Raw genomic sequence first — 10,289 nt, 5'->3', positions numbered from 1 at the left:
AGCCTTAATAAAAATGTTTATCAAATCGGAAATTCTTAAGAGGCGGCAAAAAATATGAAATTAAAAATAATGTGCTTCATACCAGCCAAACATACTAGTTTCATCTTTAAAGAGGAAAAGAAAATAAAGTTTTAAGAAAAGCCTAACACCTTATGAGGTATTACTGACCCTTTGTTTTCCTAACAAGAGAGGAAAATAATGACATTGCTGAAGATATGACATCATCAGGGCTCAATTTTTAATAAATGAACGTTCGGGAACATAAATGTAAAATGTTTCAGTTATACGCATCAGATAACACCTATACTGAGAAAAGAATAAAAAATATGTAGTGTTATGGTATACGTGCATTATTTCTTGTTCAAGTAGTGAAGCAAAAATGAAGCAACAACCTAAATTGACTTTTTTAGAAATCACTTAAGAAAAAACCTTTCTAGTGGACAAAAAGTAATGAGGATACAAGACAATGTTTGTAAAATACCAAGAGATGGAACTACTACTCAAAAATCACAGATTTTTCATCAATCCTAGATATAGATAATATTCCATGTGTTTACTGATAAAAAAAAACGAAATCCATTGTAGTTATGGAAACCTAATGTCATATATCCCAAAATTTCGTATTTTTTCTGGATAAAAGTGTAGTAAAATGCTAATAAACTCGCGATGATAAATTACTAGAAACCATTTCAATCTCTCACTGGTTCATAGGCAACAATAATAATAATAATAATAATAATAATAATAATAATAATAATAATAATAATAATAATAATAATAATAATAATAATAATGGTAGAACAAAACCAAACACTACGTTCACTGTATGCACAAAATAAAATATCTGAAGAAATACCACATTCACCTATGTGCCGCAAATTATACCGGATTACTGAGACACTCAACCCTGCCATAAGTGAATGTCCAGCATAGCTCAAAGCGACTGCAAGAGGAGGCATGGCACAGTTACCAAGGCCTTGCATTGGAAGATCTGCATAGATAAGAGCCTACCATTTACAAGCAAGTTGGTATGGGGACATACAAGAAAAAGTCCTGAAAAATGGGCAAATGAAGTTTCCCTAGGACTAAGATGTAAGCGCTGACCATGCTACACAGGCTTGAGGACCAGATCTAACCATGGTAAATAAAGAACCCAGAAAGTATATCTGATAGATGCAGGGTATTAACCCGTTATATATCCACCTTTACCGTCACCTACTACGAGGTGTTAGTACTAAACATGGGAAGCTCCTTGGGACGCCGTGTTTAGTACTAGCCCCTCAGGGATCAAAGTATTAAATACACCCATTTCTATATTGTGCGGTCGAAAATTATATTAACAAACGATATCTTCGTGCGGCCGTCTACTTTACCTAGCAGGAGTTTACCCTGAACTTTGCCGAAGGTGGATACATACCGGGTTAATACCTAGACGTAGTCATGTCATAGGACACAGGTTCAGAAAAAATAGAAAATACCTAGACCTATAGATGGAAATGCGGAGAGTATAGAAAGCTGAACTGGGTGTAGTAACTATCATCCTCCGAGCACTAGGGGTAATTCCAGGGGACCCCAAGAGAAACCTGCAGAGGACTGAATGCACAAACCCCGAAAAATGTACTACTTGCGGCAGCAAGAATAATGAGTATGTTTAGTTCCTAGGAAAATTAGGTATGGGGTCAGATCTTCAGGAAACAAGTTGGATCGAGTCTTTGAAACACCAACTTATTACGTTTGTAAGGGGGAGTAATAATAATAAAACTAATCATCATCATCATTTTCCAGATAAAACCCCATTTGGAAAAGCCGAAAGCACAAGCCCAAAGACCCTCATAAGGAAACGAGCTCAGCACGAGCAACTCAGTGAAGAAGTAATGAATGAACCATAAAATAAAAATAGATAACAATCAATAAAAAGAAACCAAGACGAGATAAAGATAAAAAAATATCAGACTGTGAAATTAAATTTATGTAAGCCCCAACTTGGACCTGGGAAAATCGCTTTCTGGGGAAAATCAACTTGTACCCCAGTCACTACTAAAGCTACCGTTTAATAACTCGAAAAGGAAAGTTTAGTATTGCAGGAAATCGGTTTGTAAAATGACTTGACTTTACAATGAAAGTATTTTGTGAGTAATGCGTATTCAAAAATAAAGCCCTTTTAATATTCCCATTAGTCTGGTAGATATAAAGAAATAGTTCAGTTTATAACTGATCTGAACATATTAAGCTCTTCTTGGATTAGAAAGTGCTGCTGGTTACTAAGTAAACAATTACCGACATATCATCATTTCTTGATTATACTTCTAAGGAAAACAAAATACATCAAATAATCAAGAACAGATGAAACGTCCAAATAAAAAGACAGTTACTAGGATTTGGACAACTCCATTTGAGATTAAGAGTAGGCAGCTTGTGACAAAAAAAAAAAAAAGCACTGCAAGTATTATATGCTGAGATCTGCACCTTTCCTTCCATTATAACAAGGCTTCAAAGTCTTCGAAAAAAAAAGTCATTGTTATTGTCTTTATATCCGAATTTCTTGAAGGATATGCAAAGAATTTAGTGACCAAATGATCAGGTTCACTCTAGAAATCCATAAGCACAAGATTCTGTGATTTGAAGACAGAGAATACAGATGTATTCCCAAGAAATTTCTTCTTTCAATTAATAAATGTAAAGAGGAGATAGACAATTCCATTTGAGATTAAGAAGAGTAGGCAGCGTGTGACAAAGAAATAAAAGCACTGCAGGTATTATATGTTAAGATCTGCACCTTTCCTTTCATTATAACAAGGCTTCAAAGTCTTCAGAAAAAAAATCATCGTTATTGTATTTATATCTGAATTTCTTGAAGGATATGCAAAACATTTAGGGACCTAATGATCAGGTTCAATCTAGAAATCCGTAATCACAAGATTCTGTGATTTGAAGACTGTGATTTGAAGACTGAAAGTAGAAATGTGTTCCCAAGAAATTTCTTCTCTCTGGTGATAAATATAAAGAGACAGACAACTCCATTTGAGATTAGGAAGAGTAGGCAGCTTGTGACAAAGAAATGAAAGCACTGCAAGTATTATATGCTAAGATCTGCTTCCATTATAACAAGGCTTCAAAGTCTTCAAAAAAAAAAAAAAAAAAAAAAAAAAAAAAAAAAAAAAAAAGGCATCGTTATTGTAGTTATATCCGAATTTCTTGAAGGATATGCAAAGCATTTAGGGACCTAATGATCAGGTTCAATCTAGAGATCCGTAATGACACGATTCTGTGATATGAAGACTGAGAATAGAGATGTGTTCCCAAGAAATTTCTTCTTTCAGGTAATAAATGTAAAGAGGAGATATAGATTATAGCACTGCCAATATGTTTCAGCAATACTCAGCAGACGAAATAAGGGAAAGATTTGCGTAGGGAATAAAATGGATAATACTAAAACGACAAAATTTCACATTTTTGATAGTGAAAAACAGACACAATTTGGAAGGTAAGAAGGTAATAGTATCAACCAGTATTCTGATATCTTTAGAAATGTCAATAATTTTTCTTTGTTGTGTTGATGGATGAAGAGGAATTCTTAGAAAGGCAGACTCACTAAACTATGTATATTTGTAGAATGGACAAAGGAGGGACAATGTCTTCTGAGACTTTTTTTCTTCTGACTGCTCAGAAGAGGAGATAAATAATGATGACTTGTTAAAAGGATAAAAAGTTTTTTTTCATAATATTTAGGTTACTTATAGATGAAAAAGTTTATAACAGGCAGAAAGATAAAAGAAAAAATGAAAACTATTTTTCGGTTTCTGCTTCTCCTTTCTCAGAACTTAAAGGAGTTCAAGAAGGAAAGAATGGCAGTTGTGTTTTATGAGAAGTGAAATGCTAACAGAAATTTCCCAGATGACAAGACGCGTTAATGTCCGTAATGAAGGCATAAAAATTAAGAGCGACGCAAAAATAAAAATAGCGAAATCTGTGTATTCCTAAACTCTCATAACTATTGCTTCAGAAGACAGGAATGCTGGCAATGACTAATAAGAACATTTGCTTTCCTTAAAGTGTAATGTTCAAGATCTTCAAGTTGATAGGTGTAAATAACAATAGGTAAAATGTGTTCGTGGTTTTTGATGAGTATAAAAGATAAGATTTTTATACAATTATTTTTACTGAACAAAAAAGAAAACAAAGATGACATGAAGAATATTAACCGCAGTTGTGCTAAGGTTAAATTATGATATAAAATAAATAACTTGCGTCAAAAAGGACAAGAGCCTTTCATGAAGATGCAATACGAATAAACCTTATTAAAAAATGAAGTCACAAAATATTCGTAATGAGAATGCTGGACAAAGATCTTAAGAAATATTCTTTTCCTTTAATAGCACTTGTTGGAAAAAAAATTTAATCTACTTTAAGCCAACAACCATTTATTTATTTCTCGAGCTGCATCATGATGTGACGACAAAATGGCGGCGCTTCCCCTTACTATTCACATTGAACTGATAAGGATATTATTTCCGGTACGGAGAAAATTTCGAAACTTTTACTAAATCTTATTGAACTTTTCATATAGCAAATTTTTTTTTTTTTTTTTTTTTTTGCTTCGGAAAACAAGATTAAAAAAAGAACCGACAGCAACAAGAAAATATACGTAACTTTCATATTATTATTCTGTTGGTAGTATTTTTAAGTATTATTCTAATAATAATTAGGCTAACATGATTAAAATATTCAAACTTTCCTTGTCTTCTGTTATCTTAATTCATGCATTTGAAATTCTTGGTATGAAATTCTTGGTATAACTCGCACAATATCACTACTTTCATTAACTGTCATTACCAATATTATCATTTCTTAATAACTATTCTAACTAATTTAGTTCATTCGTTCACCTCCTCCTCACTCCGACCTAGTTTTTAGGCAGTAACAATGATGAAAATGACCTGGCGACAAGCTCACCATACATAAAGGAAACGGAAAAACTGTCGTTGATAAAAGATAGAAACAAATTATGAACAGCCTAAAAAATAATGAAGGGTAATATTAACTTCAGAACAAAGCTACAAGACCCTTTCCTTACCATTAGTGGCAATATCCTGCTCATAATCTTAATGAATCGGAAAATAAACTTTGTAATATTGAACAGTGCCACTCTTAGATTTCCAATTTTCATTGCAGAATCGACTGAGGTAGAAATACCATAAAAATGAATCACAAACTTTTAAGTGCCACTGCAATGTGTTTTAAGAATATTCTTTTCTCGGAATGTGGACGGAAAATAATAAAAAAAAAAAACTCGGAAGTTTGCTGGAAAAAACATGAATTAGGAACTTATTATTCATGAGTACAGGGGTCACTGACGTGATGAGAAAGCTTCAGAAAACATATGCATAATACACACTTCTTAAATATGTATGCTATATGCATTGTATATTCATATTTTTGAGGCGAAAACAATACGTAAAATTTCCAAAAAAAATGTCGCAAACATTCATTAGTCTGACAATGAAGAGATTATTAAGATAATTAACTTCCAATCGAAACCTTCATATTATTAAGAAATGCTCGAATAAATCTGCTGAATGCTTAGGAAATTGGTATAACGATCCTTTCCCAAATTTATAAACCGAACAGCTTTCGCATGAAGAAAATTTTGGTCTCATAGTACAGACATGGGAAAAATAAGGTCGAAAATTCTTTTTTCTTTCGCTGATGGTCAGAAGTCAACACAGACCAATATAAACCAGACCATTTTTAACGTGTCATGAGAATGATCTTCCCTTGAAAACTGGAACATTATACTTACCTAATATTAAAGATTTCGTCCTTTGTTTTCAGACTATTAATCTGGACAGACTGATAAGTCGGCACAGAACACTTAAAACACGAGAATAAGAAAAAAAGAATTTCTTATGTTCTTCAGATACCGAAAATAAAAACATATATATCTTATTTTAACACTGCATAGATATTTCAATAAACATTAAGTCCAACCCTGGGTCCTTTCTAAGTTTTGGATGAAATTAAGGAGAGATTCAATATCTGTAATGTGTGTATGATATATATATATATATATATATATATATATATATATATATATATATATATATATATATATATATATATATATTTCACTCTTACAAATTAGGGAGTAGTGTCAAGATTACAAGAAAAAAAAACCAAGCCTCACCAAGATTCTTAGTGGTTTATGAAGAGGATAACGGGCCATTGCATCATTAGCAGTTTGTGTGGTAGGAGAAAGGAAAGGCCTACCTAATGTTACCTGAATGTAACTCGATAGAAATTTAAGTACAGTTACCAATGATCATCGCATTGCTGTAGTGATTGGAATTATATCATTTATTAGTGACCTAGTTCCTATCAGAAGAAAAATTATATTTTACTTCGACGAAAATAATGACGGCAACAGTTTTTTCCCATTTTCCGGTCAAACATAAAGAGTGGCAATCACAGAGAGAGAGAGAGAGAGAGAGAGAGAGAGAGAGAGAGAGAGAGAGAGAGAGAGAGAGAGAGAGAGAGAAACTGTGTGGCAATATTCCTGTTTGTCTAAAGCTAGGCCAGTTACAGAAACGACTTTCACGATGACATTTGAGATTTTACTGTTTTTAAGAGTAAAATGCCACCAAAACCGGCTACCCAACGCCATTTTGTAGCCCCTGTCATGAAAAAACGAAAAAGGAAAATAAACAAGCTATTTATGGTTTAAGAAAAGGTCATTAAGAGTCTGAAAAACGGAAGATGGAAAAGGGTGCCAAAGATAATGCTGTCAATAAGATTATTCTTCCTTTCCTAATCAAAAAGACATCCTAACTCCGAAAGAATGAGAGAAATATTACCACATGATATACCAACAGGAAAATTTTGCTAATTCAAGACTTAAAACACTATAAAGACATTCCGATCTAAAAGCAAAATTTCTTGATACTTAAGCTGGAAACGAAGTTGTTAATACTAGACTATAGACTTAACAGATATCATACAGACTTCCGATCTAAATGAAATAATTTTTGATATTAACATCGTTATACAGACTTCCTGATCTAAAAGAAATATTTCTTGATATTCCAGCTGGAACAAATTGTTATACTACAAACTTGAGACGAACAGGAAATTCATTATAAAGACTTTCCCATCTAAAAGCAAGATTTCTGGATATTCCAGTTGGAATTGAGACTCCAATATAAGACTATAGACCTATAAGACTATAGACCTGCAAGGAAATCATTATAAAGACTTTCAGATCATAAAGAAATCTTCATTGATCTTCCAGCTGGAAAAGAGACTATAAAACAAGACTAGAGACCTATAGGGAAATCATTATAAAAAACTCTCCAATCTAAAAGAAATATTTCTTGATATTCCAGCTGGAATAGATGTTGTAAGGCTATAGACCTATACGGAAATCATTATAAAAAAAAAAACACTATAAAGACTTTCCGATCCTGAAGAAATCTTCCTTGATATTCCAAGACTACAGACCTACAGCATAACAAAATCATCACAAAGACTTTCCAATCCAAAAGCTATGTTTCTTGGTATATCAACTTTAAGAAAAGGTCATAAGAATCAGAAAAACTCATGATGGAAGACTGTGCCAAAGATAATGCTTCACAAAGCTCATTCTTCCTCTCCCAATCAAGAAGAAATCCCGACTCCCAAAGAATGAGGGAAATATCACTAAGTGGTATTCCAACAACAAGAAATGTTTCCAATTCAAGACTATAGACACACAAAGACTTTCCCATCTAAAGGCAGCAGCATTTATTGACATTTAAGCTGAAAATTAGGTTATAATACATTGACTGTAAACCTGTATAGATATCATCATAAAGACTTTCGATCTAAAAAAAATAATTCTTCTTATAACATCATTATACAAAAGTTTTGATCTAAAAGAAATATTTCTTGCTATTTCAGCAGGAAAAATGATCATAATACAAGACTAAATGAAATATTCCTTGACAATCTAGTTGGAATACAGGTTGTAATACAAGACCATAGATCTACATGGAAATCTTGTTAAAGACATTATAATGACTTTCCGATCTTAAAGAAGTAGTTTTTGACATTCCAGCTGGATAAGAGGGTATAATATAAGACTATAGACCTACAAGGGAATCATTAAAAAATTTTCCTATTTTAAAGAAACACTTCTTAAGGTTACAACTGGAAAAGGGGTTAAGATACAAGACTATAGTACTACACGGAAGTCATTATAAACGCTTTCCGATCCTAAAGAAATATTTATTGATATTCCAGCTGGAGAAGAAGTTAAAACACAAGATTACAGACCTATACGGAAATCATTATAAAAGCATTCTGATCTAAGTGAAACTTTTCTTAATATTAAACTTGGAAAAGAGGTCAAAATACAAGACTTCAAAACAGTAGGAAAATTGTTTCAAAGACTTTACGATCTAAAAGAAATGTTTCTTGATATTTCAGGTTTAAGAAAAAGACATTAGAATCGGACAGCACAGGATGGAAGATGGTGCCAAAGTTAATGCGGTCAGCGAGATCGAACTTCCTTTCCCAATCAAGAAGAAATCAAGACTCCGAAATATCACTACGTGGTATCCCAGCAGGAAAAAAAATGTTTATTTTCATGGCCTATAGACCTACAGTAAACACACTACTACGGCCTTCCGACTAAAAGCAATATTTCTTGATATTTGAGCTGGAAAACAGGGTATAATACAATACTATAGTCTTGATAGAGGATATTATAAAGAATTCCGATCTAACAGAAATAATTCTTTATATTAACATCATTATAAAGACTTTCTGACCTAAAAGAAATATTTCCTTACATTCCAGATGGAAAAGAAGCTATATTACATGATTATTAACTAGATAGATATCATCATAAAGACTTCCAATCTAAAACAAATCATTCTTGTTAGTAACATAATTATAAAGACTTTCTTATCTCAAGAAATATTTGATGTTCCAGCTGGAAAAATTGTTATAATACAAGACCAACAGGAAAATAATTAATAAGACATTCAGACCTAAATTAAATATTTCTTGATATTACAGCTGGAATAGAGCTTGCAATACGAGACTCTAGACCTATACGGAAATCTTCATAAAAACTCCTATTTTAAAGAAATATTTCTTGATATTCCAGCTGGAATAGATGTCAAAAAAACTATACACCTATACGGAAATCATTATAAAGACTTTCCGATCTTAAAGTAATGTTTCTTGATATTCTAGCTGGAAAAGAGGTCATATTACAAGACTACAAATCTACAGTTTAGCAAAATCATCGTAAAGACTTTCCGACCTAGAAGAAACATTTCTCGATATCACAGATGGAAAAGGAGTTATAATACAACGCTACAAACCACTAGGAAAACCATAAAAGAAGACTCTCCGATCTAAAAGATATATTTCTTGGTATTTCAAGTTTACTATAAGGTTACTACTGTCAGAAAAACGCATGATGAAAGGTGGTGCCGAAGATAACACTGCCACTAGGATTATTCTTCCTTTCCCCATCAAGAAGAAATCCTGTCTCCCAAATAATGAGGAGGCATCACTTCGTGATATTCCAATTGGAAAAATGTTCCTAATTCGTGACTATAGACCCATAGTAAAAGCATTAAAAAGTTTTTTTCTGATTTCAAACAATATTTTTTTATATTACAGCTGGAAAAGAGGCTATAATAATACAAGACTACAGACCTGATAGACATCATCATAAAAAATTTCGATCTAAAAGAAATAATTCTTGATATTAACATCATTATAAAGGCTTGCTGTTCTAAAAGAAATATTTCGCAAAATTCCAGCTGGAAAAATGGTTATAATACATGACTAGCGAGAAACAGGACAACCATTACGAGGACTTTCTGATCTAAATGAGATGTTTCTTGATAGTCCAGATGGAACAGAGGTTGTAATACAAGACAATAGACTTATATACAGAAATCTTCATAAAATCTCTCCGATCTAAAATAAATATTGCTTGATATTCCAGCTGGAATAAAGGTTATAAGATATAGACCTATCCGGAAATCATTGTAAAGAATTATCAAGATTTTTCGATCTTAAAGAAATATTTCTTGATACTTCAGCTGTAAAAGAGGTTATAATACAAGAATATAGTTATAAATTATATAAGAATATAGGCTATATAAATTATATATGTATGTATATATATATATATATATATATATATATATATATATATATATATATATATATATATATATATATATATATATATAGCAAAATCATCATAAAAGTGTCCCTATCCAAAAATCTAA

The sequence above is a fragment of the Macrobrachium rosenbergii genome, chromosome 53 (assembly GCF_040412425.1).
Source record: "Macrobrachium rosenbergii isolate ZJJX-2024 chromosome 53, ASM4041242v1, whole genome shotgun sequence".
In the NCBI taxonomy this organism is placed as follows: domain Eukaryota; kingdom Metazoa; phylum Arthropoda; class Malacostraca; order Decapoda; family Palaemonidae; genus Macrobrachium; species Macrobrachium rosenbergii.
Note: the sequence above shows the minus strand (reverse complement) of the source record.